The sequence below is a fragment of the Nipponia nippon genome, unplaced genomic scaffold, assembly GCF_047370975.1.
Source record: "Nipponia nippon isolate SJK-2023a ecotype South Korea unplaced genomic scaffold, ASM4737097v1 scaffold_4, whole genome shotgun sequence".
Taxonomy (NCBI): Eukaryota; Metazoa; Chordata; class Aves; order Pelecaniformes; family Threskiornithidae; genus Nipponia; species Nipponia nippon.
The window spans coordinates 45,678,828-45,694,585 of record NW_028262358.1 but is presented as its reverse complement, the minus strand read 5'-3'; the positions used below and the strand labels follow the sequence as shown (position 1 = coordinate 45,694,585).

The 15,758-nt window shown below is 43.7% G+C and overlaps 1 long non-coding RNA gene across 1 annotated transcript; it reads right to left on the bottom strand.

The window, feature by feature from the left end:
• Positions 1 to 512: 512 nt before the first annotated feature.
• On the bottom strand, positions 513 to 13,842 carry LOC148053285 (uncharacterized). Its single transcript, XR_015708401.1, has 3 exons — positions 13,084 to 13,842; positions 9,474 to 10,781; positions 513 to 2,276 (listed from the first exon to the last, which is right to left on the bottom strand). It is a non-coding gene; the product is annotated as an uncharacterized LOC148053285 (long non-coding RNA).
• Positions 13,843 to 15,758: the final 1,916 nt, after the last annotated feature.

The following is a 15,758-nucleotide window of genomic DNA, read 5'->3' as shown; positions in this document are numbered from 1 at the left end:
TGGTGAACCTTTTCAAGAATAAGTATGAAGCCCACAAGCTACACTACTCTACTGGCAGCTGGTAATGGCTAGAGTCCGGCATGCTGGATGCTAGCTATCTTCTTTTTCCTTTTATCGTGCTCTCTTCACCAGTAGTAGGGAGAAGGCAGCCACACTGTGCAACCTAGTATTCGTGAAGAATCACCAGAAACTGGGATAAGCTCATTTTAGGATAGCTTTATGCTATACTGCAGAAGTACAAATTTGCCCTAATGTGGGATTGGGTACCATCTCTTTTTGTCTTGCAGAACCCTATATAGCATTTTTAGGTGTTTTGTCCAGGGAAACATATTGATGCACTTTTACTAGCATAGAGGTATCTAGAAGCCCTATATTTAAAAAAGAAATGCATATAATAGAAAAAAAAATTAAAGGAAATCAGACTATAGGCCATAGCTTTCAAAAACAGTTAGTGATTTTATTTTGCAAGAATCATGTAAATAGAGTGAAGGGGCCTAAATACTTATTTCAGCATGTCAAGAGAAGCACAGGAAAATGAAGACAACAGAAATTTGGGACATGTTATAAAAGTACATTACTCACTGACAGTGTCTAGAACACAGACAGGTTTGTGTGACGCTCCCTTGTGTTTTATAAACTTAGCCTCATGGTGTCACCAATTAACTGCTCTGTTGGTGAAATAGTGATAATGGGATGTAATTGACTGCATTTGTTCACTTTTAACAGTAGGGGATGGCTGAGGGTTTGGTATTTTTAATACAGCATACTTGAACTAGAAGATTTGTTAGTAGATTACTCAGTGACGCTCAAGGCCACATGAGTGTTCCCCCTTTCAAGCTCGAAGCGGTTCTCCCTGCTCAGGAGAGCTCACATGTAATGAAAAGGTTGTTCATTTGGGTCCTGTTTCTCAAGCGAATATCCTCCAAGATGCAATATAGCAGTTTTGATTCAATTCCACAGCTTCAGTTGCTTTGAAGGCAGCACCAGGGAGCAATCAAGGCTGGCTTTGGACATGGGTGTGAACCTGCACGGGTCACCCAGATGGCTCAGCAAGCGCTGCCTCTGGCTGGGTCAGTGTGTGAGCTGCATGCTCGAGGAGGAATTTGTCTTGCACATCCCGTGTTACAGATAACCAAGTGGTGGATGCACGATCTCACGCTCGCTATGTGCTTGTCTCCCAGCCAGATGAATTGGGAACTTGTCCAAAATGTACCACGATGCCGGCGCCTTGCTGTGGTGGGGCTGCAAGTAGCAGTGCAGCTGGACCCCGGCCCGTGGAAGTACTCCCATGTCCCTTGTTCAGGTGTAGCCTAAACACACACTGGTCATCTGGGCACCGTCTGTATCAGTGCAGAATGAGAGGCACCTCCGGAGAGGGCTTCAGCCCAGGGATCATCATCATCTGCCTTAGGACAGAATGGATCACCTGCTCTCCATTGGCTCTGTTATAGAGCGAGCCCTATGTAGACTTCAAAAAAGTAACTTTTAGATACCTAAAATTAGGAACTGTCAAACCCCACCCCAGGGGTGCATCTTCCTTTTCTCCAGGCCTTGCTTGCACTGATGGAGGAGGGACAGGGATGAGGTACCAGGCTGGTGGGGAAAACCACTGCATCCCCTGGGCTTGTGCCCTTCGGCTGTCCCCTGCCTTCCTGCCTCCCCAGTGACCCAGTGCTGCCAGCATACTCACAGCAGGCTCTGCCTGCAGCTGCTTTTGGAAGTGGCCAGGAGGTGAGTGCAGTCGGCTGATGGTATATTGTCTTGCAGCTTCTAGGCCTGGTACTGGCAGTTCATCATGACATTGGAATTATAATGGGCAACCTTTTGTTCAGGTTTGGTGACTAAACCCAAATTTTAATATGCTTATCTTCCTCTCTGAGCTGTTACATACTTTTCAACATGCAGTCTGTAGTGACATCCTTGTCTCTGAAAGCCGCTTTCATTAAATAACCTAACCAGACTGTGAAGCTCCTGGGATATATTTGTTTTGTTGCATGCACAGATGCGATGAGAGGGAGACCTGGTGGGACACAGGCTGGCAGTGCTAAGCTGTGCTCAGTGGAGAGAGCTCCCTGACGGCCAAAAGAGTCCTCTGGTCATGAGGTGCTGCGGTTTTCAGCCTGAGTGTTGTTAAAAGGAGCTGCAACTGCATTTAATGCTTTCCTCATATTGCTGTCCCTCCTGAGCGTGGTGATATTATGCCAAATAAGAGGCCAGAGAAGGGCACACTGCACGCCTGTTGTGGCTGTAAGGAGAGCTCAGCAGCTGGAAGAGGCCTGGGAGAAGAGAAGGCAGACATGTGTGAGGGGATGTCTCTAGGGCTGAAATCTTGATGTGGCTTTGCATGAGCCTGGAGATGTGATCTGTGCCAAGATGGTTTGAGAAGACCAGTCTGCAGTGAGTGTTAAGCCTTTCACTGCTAAATATGTGCTAAGTTTCTCTGAAGCCACAGAATATTTCTGTCTTAAAAGCTGCAAGATTAGCATTTTTCAACTTGCTATCATATACTCGTGAAGCATCCCACAAAAGAAAATCTCTTAGTAACTGATCAACTATTAAGGAATCAGACTTTGGATTTTTTTTTTTTTTAGACACACATAAAATTCAGAATATCTGAGGTCTAAAATCGCCTTTTATGCACAATATTTTTGGTGCAAAAGACAAGGAATTCACCTTGCCATTTGCTGGGACAGAGGTGACTGAGCTGCCCCATATGGGTGAGGTGTGCAAGCTTCCTTGTGCTTACAAGGAGGAGCGCTAGACATGTTCAAGAGCACCTGAAGGAAGAATCTGTGCCTAAATATAACAATATCTGTGTAGCAAGTGAATCTCAGTTCCCAAAATGCAATTCTGTCTCTGGCCGTGCACATCATTTTTCATGGCTGTGTTTCTGCCTGGTTCACCTTCACTTGGAGATAACCTTGCAGCTAGTTTTGCCTTGTAGCTATTATTTTCCATAGTATTTTGTGGAAAAGAAAAAGTTTGAAAATACTTGTGGTCTATGAAGAAGCTTCCTTCCTTTTTCTTTTAAATTACATCATCAAACTGACATGTTGATTGAAGTGAATGGGCATGGATTTCCATCCAGCCTAGTGTGCTAGTGACTGAATATTGTTATTAATGGCTTATATAAAATGTGTTTGATGATCTTATCTAGTTTGTGTTGCTGTCACACAAAACCCACACAGATCTGTTATCACCATTTAGAGGAGAGGTTGAAGACAAATGAGGCAGATACGTTTTTCAGCAGAGGTTACAGAATTTTTAAGTCTGTCAGAAGACTCTTTCACAGCCAGCTGAATGTTTTGTTCCTTTTAGTCTTTCAGGTGCATTGTACCTACACCAATGCCTACAACTGGGTACATCAGAGGCACCAGCTCTTCACAATGCCTCTTGCTGCCTGTTACAAATTCCCTTTCTCAGCTGCAAGGGCAGGTACACTCAGCAGCACCTCCTTCTGGTTAAAAGCACGTGTTTAACCCTGATTCTCACATATTAGGGTCCCTTTGGACCACTCTGGCATTGCAAATGTCCCTGAAGCAGGTACCTGGAGTGCAGAATTCAGCTCATAGCTTTTCTGCAGCTGCATACTGACTGGGATCGGGGACGGTGCCTCCCTTCAGCCACGGGCACAGAAATTCAGAACAGATGCTCATTAAGGCATCCCAAAACAGGTACCCTGCCTACATCTACTTGGATGCTTGCACATGTGCCCACCTGTCAGGATGGCACTGGGCCCGTGCTGGTCGGGTCCTCCTTATAGGCGCTGGTGCTGTGCCAGGCAGAGTGTTTGGTACCTGACCTCCGTAACCTGGCAAGTGACCTCCTAACGGCATGGTGGCCTCCTCAGACTGCTAGTACATATGTATCCAAACAACGATTTTTCACTCTTGACCACACTTGTTGACCTCCGCTTCAGCAGAGGAGGAACGAGTGCTCAGGGGCCGTTTGCCAGATACATGGGTTGTCCTGCAGGAGGCAGCTTGGAAGCTCTCGCACCGCTTCACCTTTTAAGGGACAGGGAGCATATGCCAGCAAAGCTCTTGGGCTGTTCCATGGAAGGTCATGCCAATGTCAGTCCATGGCAATAGGAAGAAAATGAGGTTAAAAAAAGTAGGAGAAAATCCTGCTGAGCTCAAAGCATCAATTGAGCACTTCCCTTGCTGAGTGGATGAAGTGTTGCCTGAGAATATAGGATGCTCTTCTGCATAAACAAAAGAACAGAAGAGGTTTTCTGTGCTGGAAGGTAAAGTGAAAAAGAAATGGAACTGAGCAAAATCCTGGCCACAGCTGAAAATATCAGATGCAATTGATTCTCTACAGGAACAACTCATCATCCTTTAAAGCTATATAAATACATATTTGCAGGCTTTTGTCAATTAAGCCATGAAAGCTCTGCTTGTGTGTTGATTTCAATATTGTCTAGATAGACAAAGTCAATTAAAGCAATTTGATGTAACGGAAGCAGTGTAGGTCAGCTTCTTCTGCGAGACCAGAGAGGATAATTTTCTGACACCACTTAGCTAATGGGGTGATGCCCATACTCCGCAGATCACTGACTGTGCTCAAAGTTTTGGCTCAGGATTAAATTTTGCTGCAGCTGAGACACACAATCCCTCTCTAAGTTCCAGAAATCAGATTTAGGTCTGCATAAGGTCCTTAAATATAAAGCCAATGTAAACAGCACAGGACTTAATGGAAATCCTATAAAAGTATAAATCCAGTGGATTTACTTCCTGAAGCAGCAGCGAGAGCTCGTTGTGCAGAAGCTACGATTGATCCAGCATGCCTAACTCTATATTTTGTAATGCATCTTTTTCAGCAGTGTTTAAGCACCTTGTACGTCAAGGAGATTCACACTGATTAAGACAGAAAAGGACTGTTTTCGCTCCCTCCTTTGGGGTCTCGTGCAAGGTTGTTTTGGCTGAGGTTCTAGGCAGCTTCTGCTACATACATTCAAAAAGATAATCTGCATCATGTTCTGAGGGTACATAGTGCAAGCCCGCTCTTGTTTCTCATGGGAGAAGACTCCACAGCCCAGGATGCTTTACACTGTGCTCTTCTTTCAGGGTCTGCACCTTGTGCATGTTTGGGTACGTTTCCTCTGCACAAGGGCTCAGGGTATTTTTGTTAGTAGTAGCAAAAATGGCACTGCTTCTCAGATTGTAAAAGGAGATTTTTTCAGGAGATTTTCCTGCAGCCTGTCAACACTAAAATGATATTAAAAGGCTTGTAACAAGATTTACGATCTTGGGCCTTAGGCTTCTAGTTGTGATCTTCTTCTAATGGGATAATTCAAATGATGCTCATGGTCTACACTGATGGGAGAAAGCCCTGGGTGCAAATAAACAATTTGCAGATACTTAAAAAATTCCAGACACAAACCACACAGAAGTCCAGAGGTAGGAGATCGAAGCTTTCTCTGTTGGAGACATTAACGAAGATAGCACTGGATTATCCTTAGATTAAAAAACAGCCAATTAACACCTCTTGCCTTTGCCAACTTCATTTCTGACCCATCATGTAAAAATTATTACAGAAACCTCAGGGATTCATTAAGACTGAAATATAGAGGTAATTTTCTTTACTGCTATCAGCAAAGCAGTTGTTTACCTGGGTTACCCCAACACAGCCAGGCAGCAGTGTTGTGGTGGGCAGTCTAGAAGTGTCACCCTTAGGAGAGTTTAAAAGAGCCCTCCTCCTAAATATGCTGTTTAGGCCCTGCTTTCTCTTATTTTACATTCTCCCTTCCTAATTAACTTTTAGTCAAGGCAATTAATATATTGTTGCTCTACAAATGGCTTCCACAAAATATAAATCATCACCATATTTTCATATTACCTTGTCTTCATGACTAACCAAAAGGAATTCTAGTAAACTTATGAAACCAGCACATTTCCATTTTCCTTCCTAACTAGGAAAAAGGCTTCCTATAACCTTTCTGGGTAACATACTTACATGCCTACAAGTGAAGTTCACTGACATTAGGCGAACATCTTGCCTCTAAATATTCTCAACCTGTATTTCTGCAAAATTAGAGTATTCCCTCAGGGTTGGGAGAGACCCTCCTGGCTGGACTGATAAAAAGATTACACACTGATAGGCAGCCTTTCTTTGGAAAGAAAGTTTAATACATCTTCAACGTTTAATCTTGTTGCTGACAATTTTGGTCCTGTAATAGCAATCAGATTTTGCTAGTGTCATGTCACTATTAACTTCTGGTACTAGAAAGTTTTCTATTCAATCAATTGTTAATATTGCAAGTTAAATCATAACCGATGCAGCTACAATACATTTAGCGCTTACTAAAATTTTAAATGAAAGCTAACAGTAGTTGCTGAACCTTTCTGTTGGCCTTTGTTGTATTTTAAACAATAAATATCCACATGCTAATTATACCTTTGCTTGGGTGTTTTTCTTTGCCAGTTTTTTGGGGTACATCACACACAGTGGACCAGAATTCTTCTAATTAATTTTTCTGGTAATTGTTTTTCTCCTAGCTTGCGCTGCGCACCTTTTAGTTGTCACTCTAAACCCAGCACGCCTATGGACAAAGTGAAGCTGGATAGCCATGTTTGTATCTTCCTGCTATACACTTTAAGGGAGGCATTGAATTCATCCTCAGTCTAAGAGATGCTGGTTTCAAAATGACCACAAATGTCCGATTGTGCATAAATACCAGCATCTCATGAATCACACATATACAGGTAAAAACTCCAGAATGACACAGACAGGGTCTTCCTGTCCCAACAGTAAGAACCGTGTTTGGATAAAGTGTGAGCGTTGCCAAAATGCAAGTAGTTCTTAAATTATGTGCTGCAACACCATGGCAAGTAATAAAACTGTGTGAGTATAATTATTTTAAAATTATTTAAATAAGTAATAAAATTAGAAAGAGGTCTTTTATTCTTAATTTGTAAAACGTTAGCATGTTATCTTAGCTATTATCAGCTAAGTAAATGATTTATTTCCCTATCCATTTGTATTTGGCTGAATAATTATGCTAATCCCCCTCCATTAGTCAGAAGACGTACTACAAACTGAATCCATTACAAGTTTGTCTTTTGTGGCTGATGCATTTTACACACAGAACTTTGCCTAATGGTTTTCATCTGCATTTTCAAGAAAGGTTCTTCTTAACCATAAATGTATACAACAGGTTCTGCTATCTAAAAACGTTTAAAAATAAGCAAACCCTATAGCTCAAAACTGAGCTAAAATGAGAATTCTATTCAGAGAGCACCCACTGGGTGTCTTGGTGGTTTTGCCTCAAAGGTTTTGTAGGGTTAAAGGGAAACCCGCCCCTCACCACACCATCCTATAATGAGCATCTTCTCCTGCTTCAGGCTTTTTCAAGTATTTCCCAATTTATAGACTCTTAATACATGTTCTTCCTATTTGGCAAAACGTAGGACACCCCTGCCCCTGCCCCAGCTCGCACTGAGAAGTCCCTTGGTGACTTTTTTCTTCACAGGAACCATCGAAATTGATAAACTCAGAGAGGCTGCCCACTGCTTGCTTCAAGTAATCATCACAGAAATCCTTTGGGCTTCAACTTGCAAATCCTTACAACATTCTAAAACAACGTCATTATTAAAAGAAAACTATTTCTTTATTTCATTCCTAACAAATTGTGTAGAATTATAGCCTAATTTCACTGCTAAAGAATAAGCTTGCAGCAGCAATTCAGTCTTTAAAATTTCCACACCACCAGGCCAAGTGCCTATAAATCATAGCTGGTAGGGGCTGGTTGAGACAGCTTCTGGGGAGGCATTCTCCAACTGATACTATTTCAATTAATTAACATTGGAAATATTATCCACAACATTCTTGCTTTTAATAGCCCTAATTGGATACACGTAAGTCTCATGTATTAACAGCTCAGTGAAATTCAATCATTTGTGGACAATTCAGACTTAAAACTACATAAACTAGTAATGTTACAATATCCTTAGCTTTCCAAGCATTCTCCCACAAAAACGTGTCAAAATAAATACTGCTTTGGCTTCCCCAGTTTAGCAGGTGTGCCCAAGTCGGTTTATAGCAACTGCAATTAATTATCTAATTCTCCCTGGACCAATGCCCTGTGCTTGCAGTCATCGGTTTCCTCGCTGTTGTTTTAATAATATGATTAATTTGATCCATCCTTCCAAAAAACAAGGCTCATAGAAAACAGGTAATTTAAACTGGGCTTCCAGTAGTTCCAGACATCTGGCCACTATGGTTGGAATCAGGAATCATCAGCGTCACCCCTGAAGGAAAGTTCCTCGAATGTTCCTAGAACTGCTCCCAAACTTTAGTTCTAGCGATGCCCCGGCTGGGGCCAGAAGCTGCTTTTAAAGGCAAGGCTTGCCTCGTCTCTGAATAAAACACACAGATCTCCCCATGTGGGGGCACATAATTATACATCTCTTCTAACCAACACTTCATTTTCAAAGCTGATTGTCAAATACAGAAATCGTAAATATATCATCATTCAAATAAACCCCCAGTTTAAGTATACCAGTAAACTGAAAAATCTCTAATAACATTACATTTATTAAGAACAAAAACGTTGCTGCATCTATCTCTTATTAAACATAAATGCTTCAAACAGAATGTCCTTCAAAAATCTCCCAGCTCTTGCTTTCTGAAAGGTTTATTGAAACTTACCAAGTTTAAAGATATTTTTTGATCGTACCAAATAAATTATATCTTCATGGGCAAAGAGAGAAAAAAAAAGAGAAAAATGAAATCTAAATGTTATTTCATACAATTTTACTAATTAAAAGGAAGTTGTAAAATTCCTGGGAGCCAAATTTTCTAGCCTTTGTGGAAGCATATATAGCATATATGTCTGTCAAATTCACAAAATGTTTGTATTTAGTTAATGTCAGTAATTCCCCAAAAGCGAGGCTGTGGAAAGCGCATGTAACCCTGGCTGGCCAGCTGCCGAACAGTGGCCAGAAAGCAGGCTCGGAAAAAGCAAAGAAGTAGCAGCTGCCACAGTGAAGGAGAAAAAAAAAAACTTACAAATAACTCAGCAATTGTCTTGGAGCAGCTAAATCTGGAAGTGTTAATTGGTAAAACAAAAGGCTGTGATTTTCTAGTGGGTTATTTTCTGCTGTGCTGTATCAGGGACCTGTTTCTGACCGCCCAGGGAGCACGGCCTTCAGCTTTGGGGACTGAGTGATGCCTTGCTCTCACACGTGCCTGCAAGAGGTGTCACTGGGGGACAACAAGGCCAGCTTTGGGACGCTGGTCGCTCTTGGGCACTGTCAATGATTTGAATAATCCAGGCAGATAATTGGGACAGAGTGCGGATAATTTACACCAAAGCTGAAGAAGAAGAAACACTGTGGCTTGTGACAGATATCTGTTTCAAAGTCTGGGTTTGGGCCAGACAGGCAGCAAGGGCAAGCTTCCCATTTTGGAAAGCTCTTTTCTGGTGGAAGTAGTGTTTTCTTAACCACCGCACACGCAGAGCATCCTACCTGCTAGAAGAACCCAGCACCTTAGTGCATCCTCCACACAGACATCACCCGACATCTGCAGACCTTGCTGGCATCAGGCCACCAGCACCCCCCCGAAATGTGGATGTTTCTGTAGCAGGACCTTTTAAAAAAGAAAGTAACAAGTGATGTCTCATCTTCTGTCTCAGGGGAGAAGATGTTGATCCTTAGAAGATGTTTTTGTAACAGTTCTCATGTGCCTTCTAAATGTTGGTTCTTTGAACGACTACATCTGTTCAGCTGGCACCGTGTAACTGCTCTACCGTTTTTCACCCCAGCTGAAGCTATTGGTCTGTGATAACTTGCTGTTGTGGATACACAGTAATTTTTAATGAAGTTTTTTCCAGTTCCTACTCCATCCCATCTGACTTTTCTGTTGTGGTATGTATTCTTATTTCTCATGCAAAGAAACAGGAATCATCATAGTAGCTTGCAGGAAAAGTCATTTGTCTGAGTAAAATCCACTGCTAACGTAAATGACAGCTACTCACTGGGAGAGGAGATGGATACATTAGGAATGCTATAAATTGTCTATTTCTTCTCTCTTGACCCAACATCTCCTGGGAGGTTTCAGTTATATCAGAGCATAAATTCTTGAGGGGCTTGAGTCACAGGTTTCAGCTTGCTCTCATTCACGGTAATGAGAGTCAAGATCCTTTCCTGCATTGTCTTTGATTCACTGTACCAGCCTTGTGCCTGGATTATATGCCTGACCGTCTGGTTTTCCAAGGCTTGCAGTTCCCACCTCCTGAAGATGAGTGGAGGAGGCTTGGAAAACATTACTGTCCCAAATGTCGCGACAACCTATGAAGACAGACCCAGCCTTGTATTATCCCACCTTCTGGTGATGTAATACAGGGCACAGAGCCAGCTGCAGGAGGAATTTTGCTGTGTGAAGTCACAGAGGCACGAAGCAGCTATGTTTCTTTTTTGCTGAGCGCCTGGGAAGTCAGAGATGCTGAACGGAGATGGGGCAAAGCCAGAAGATGGGCTGACGGACACGTCTCCTGGAGCAGAGCTTGTGCTGGAGTCCTGAGCCCACCCAAAGGCTCTTAGCTTGAGCAGGGGGAGCACAGGGCTGCAGAGCATCCCCTGGGAGCGACTCTTCCTCAGGGCAGAGAGCGATGCCGAAAGCCAGGAAGGGTGTTTGCTCCTCATGGCATGACGCCTTGCACGGCGGAGCTCCAGCTGCAGCTGGGGCCTCAGGGCACTATGGCAGTTGTCAAATAAGGAGTAGGAATCATCATTTCCATATGATATTCAATGCAATGATTCCTCAGGAAGACTTTGCTGTGTCGCGAGAAAGAAAAACCAATGTATCACAGGAGCCCAGGAGGACCCTCTCAGAGAGGTGTGAGTGATGCCCTGGCATTTGCGTCCAGCCACGTTCATCCCCGCCAGTATGGAGCCACTGGACCACATCTGCGCTCAGGTTCACTGGTGCACACTCTCCATTTAGATTCATGTCCAAAAAAATGGGGTTTGACCTCTAACTGCTCCAAAGGGATTTTCTCACATTCTCCCATGGCTCTTACTCATGTTTCTCGTGTTTAGTACGACCACACACTGAAAAAAAGCTCTTTCAGTCACGTAAAACTCCTCGCTCCCCACTCCCTCCCTCCTCCCAGACTATGCTGGGCCACATATTTGGGTAAACTATGTGGAGGGGTTTTCTGTGTTTGCTGTCTGACATTCTCTGACTACAAAATCATGGGTTAATAAAATGTACTTTCTGAATATGTACACGTGCTGCTGACACAGTTGTTGTTTTGGCCAGCGGCCCTTTTCCCATGACAACATTAGGGAGCTGTCTCTCTGGGAGGTGCCTCCTGAACTTTGTTCGCTACCCCTTTACATGTCAAAAGCAGGAATGTTCACTTCTGGGATGACAGGAACGAGCTCTCCTAAAACACAAGCCAGCATAGCTGTGCTGAGCTACGATCTGCATGATGACACACTCTTGTGTAATTTAGGGATAGGACAAATACTTCATTGACCTTTACTCTGATATCTGCTTGTTTATCTGCATTAGATAAACAGCCAATGGCTATATCTCACCCTCAGCAAACAGCAAGTTCTGTCAGCACTGCAAATACCATTTGTTGCTTTATTTTATGGGAAGGAAGGAAGATTACCTTTTTATTACTGCTTTCAGGGATGCCTCACCGCAAGGCCTGCTTTTCTCCGCCCTGGATGTTAGGAGCTTTTATACCCTGGGCTGGATTTTACCCTCTGGCAAAATTCTGCCCCGTACAAGTTCTTGAGCATGTTGCACATTTGATGAGACTGACAGCAGTCAGCTCTAGGCTTAAAGACAGAAATAGCAGATCCTTATCTGAACTTCTATGAACTGGGTGGGGGGGAAGGCACTCTGGTCTGGGTCATAGATGGAGCTTCCAACAAGTTCCAGCTCGGTTTCTATAAGGCTGTCATAGTCCTGCTATAAGAAGAGAGAAAGAGACAGCCCTTGACTAGACCTTTGCAAATTATACCTCCATTATCATCTAAAATGCTAGTATAGCTAGACCTTTGTTTTATTAGTTGCAGGGAGTATAAAGCAAGTTTGTCTTATGCAAGCAGCTTCTCATCCCATCAGCACCAGCCTGGCATGAGAAGGGTGTCTCCTTTTGATTTTCTTGGCTCAGTTAATGTGGTTTATTTCACACTCAGAAGAGCTAGATGCTAGAACTTAGCGGGGGAGAAATTTAATTTCAAGCTTGAACACAGAGTTTGGGATCTGGTTCAGATTTCCAGTTTCCTTTAGCTTGTGCTCAGCACCAGTGACCAGATTACTGGAAGGACCCCTTCTCTCAGTCTTCCCTTATTTATACTTAGGATGAATGTGAGACAGAATCCCAAATGCAAATGTCTCCCAAATTCTGAGACCTAGCTCCAAAATTTTGAGAGCTTTTTTTCTCTAAGAATAAAAAACATCCCTCCAACTTGCGTTTTGGAGAAGTTAAACACCCAGTTTAGCTTGATCTCTAACCTATCACCCTGCCTTGATAGGGTTTCATTTCTCTACTGAGTTCTGTGCAGTCTTTTTTCTGATCACCACTTTGTCTGCATTTTGTGTCTGAGCCAAAGACCACAAAAACCTTACAAGGATGTCTTCATGGACTTCGGGGACAGCTACATTAAGCTACGACATGTGTTTCCCTGTGCCTTCAATCATGGGTTTTGGCGAAGTTGTGAAGAGATTTGGTTCTGTCTTATTGAAAACAAGAAATCCGGGATTTGATTTGAGTCACTCTTCACTTTCTCCTTCCTGTGCTGAAATGTTCGGTAACTTATGGACGTCTTCCTAAGCAGTGTTAACATTTGATCCAGAAACCTTTGGTGACCTGCTGATTGATATACAGCCACAGGCTAAAAAAACCCCACTTTCCCTGGACTCGCTCCAATAGCTTTGATCTAGAAACTGAAGAAATTTGCAAATGTTTTGTAATAGGAAAGAGAAAGATATTTTCCAGAACGTTGAGGAGATATTGTCCAAAATGAACTGTTACACACTAAGGTGGAGATGACATATGAAATAGTAAATACACAGCAAGGCTGAATTACTCATGGAGAAAGGAAATTGGCTGCTTACCTTTGGGAATGGAAATCTGAATGAACCTAAGGGTTTAAAATGAAATAAGTTGGATGGTTTCAGCCCTCTCCCTGGGGTGTGATAATGTCAGCATCACGTCTTGATCTCTTTTGGAAATGCCCTTTCTTTCTCTCCTTTTCCTTCTCCCACAGCATATTGTTGCAGTATTGTTGCTGTCAGCTTGTCATTCTGATGGTGTTTGCTGCTTCTCCCAAACTTAAGGTGAGCAGAATTGCAATTGGGCAAGCATATATGGAGTGCTCCTGCTTGGTATTCAGCGGCAAGGACAGATGGCTACCAAGCGGCTGGTGGGCATAGATTTTCAATACCGGTGCAGTCTGCGCAGATTTATTTTCACAGTCCAGTCTGTAATCCCTAGGTTTCTTGAGACGCTAAATGCAATTCTGAACATTTTCCTGTCATGCTGCGTGCCTGTGTGTGCTCGTTGTTTGCTTGCGTGTGCATGCGTGTGTAGATGCTTGTGTCGGGGAGCCTCCGGGGTGCCAGGACTTTTCTTGTCTTGAAGGGGGGGATCATCACTCTTCTCCTGTCTTCAGAAAACAGGATGGCACTGTGATGAGTTGATAGGGAACTCCTGGTCTGATGTGAGCTTTTTCAACCTCAAAACTGGTATGCAGATTCAAAGAGTACTTGAACTCATCTGTATCTATTGTTCTTCTCTCTTTGCCATGGCTTCTATTTTCTCTTCTTCCTGACAACCCAAACAAACAATGTTTCACTCCCTCTCCTCCCACTTCAGCTTGCACAGTAACAGCTCTCTGGATCTAATTGCTAGCTTAGCTTCCTTCCTCTCCTTGTCTCCTTCCTCTCCTCCCAGCTCAATTTCTGGCTTATTTAATCCGCCTACTACCAGATGTTTCCACTGTGCAAAAGGAACTTCTAGATACCTGCATGGGAGGCCTGTCTCATTGAAGCAGGGAAACCTGTTTGTTGAGGCAAAGGTATTAACTACACCTATATACGCAGCCATATGATTTCAAGCACGGATATCTGCAAATCACCATTCTGGAAGTTAGGTCTTCATTTTGGTTCTGCTTTCTCTGACAATCTACTGTCAAAAAGATAGCAGAGAATGATGGCATCAGACAAGTTTGCTTCTTGCAGAAATCCCTGAAAGCTGTACAGAGGGCACAAGCAACCCTAGCACGGAGGGATGGGAAGGGCAGTTGCATCTATTTCACCTGGGAATTCCACATCTGGCAGGATAATCCAGATTTCTGGGTACTGGAGATGAACAGAATGGCCCAAAGCAGCTACAACGTGTCAGGATTTGTCCCATAATAGAGGCTGAATGTCAAGAAGGATTAACTATTTAGGTAGATAATGAAAACTGTTATGTTTGATAGGGTAATGGGAAATATAAATCACTGTGCTACATGACCTAAGGCAGCTACTAACAGACTAGAGTTTGGAAAAGACTCTCCCCATGGGCAGATGGGCAGATTATTCTTTGGTTTTCCATGGCAGAAATTCTCGTCTCTAGCGCTGAAACATTCGCTACTGGAGGATGTTGTTCCCTGACATTTTAAGCTGGCCTGAGACGGGGCTGCAACAGGCTCCCACCTTCCACCCTTCCTACTTTTCCATGCAGGAGTCTCCATCAAACTGAGAATGAGGGAGTTTTGTCCATGGGGACCCTCTGAAGGGCGAGTGGTGACTGGAGAAGGCAACCCCCCAGGGGCCGAGGCTGTTCCTGGCACCGTTCTGGGAAGCATGTAAGCACCTCCATAACTTAGGGCAGATTTTAAACTCCTCTCTATTCAGCACTGGGATGCTGCTTTGCCCTTGATCCACACCTCCAGACTGTTGACAAAACTTTCAAGCCTGTTTATATATACTTTGAGCCTGGGCTAGTTGCCTAGGTGGGGCTGCTAGGTCTGGACCAGAGCCTGGGTTTTGTTTTATAGAATCATAGAATCATAGAATCGTCAAGGTTGGAAAAGACCCTTAAGATCATCGAGTCCAACTGTCAACCTATCACTGCCAAGTCCATCTATACCATGTCTTCAAGCACCGTATCTATCCATTCTTTAAATACCTCCAGGCATGGAGACTCAACCACTTCCCTGGGCAGCCTGTTCCAATGCTTGACCACCCTTTCGGTGAAGAAGTTTTTCCTAATATCTAACCTAAACCTCCCCTGGTGCAGCTTGGACCTTAATTAGGTCCTTAATCTGCCCTCTCTGCTGCATGCCGTGCAGTTCCCCAGTGCCATCTCATGGCTCCTCCAGGTTTTATTTATCGACACTTGTCCCATTTCACTTTGGATTCCCCACCTGTGTCCTACAAGCCTCTTACCGCTTACCTACAGCTGGCTGGCACTGGGGCACGGCTGCAGTCCCCAGGGCCCGGGGAGCGAGCCGACCAGCGTCAGGAGTCATCCCCGCCGAGTGCTCACAGGAGCCAGAGGAGCACTTCAAGCCTCGGTGCACTCCTTGTGCAACATGTTTGCAGGCTCTGTAGGTGCCAGGCTGTCTCAGAGAGGGTGGAAGAGGGGGATCAAGCAGGTGACTAATCAAGGTGAAGAGAGAATTATGCCTCCTAAAGTGAGCATAAAGTGACGCTGCACCTAGTGTTAAAAGCATGAAGTTAAACACACACTTATGCATTTTGCTGAACTGGGCACCTTACCGTATCCAAATAGGGGCTGATTC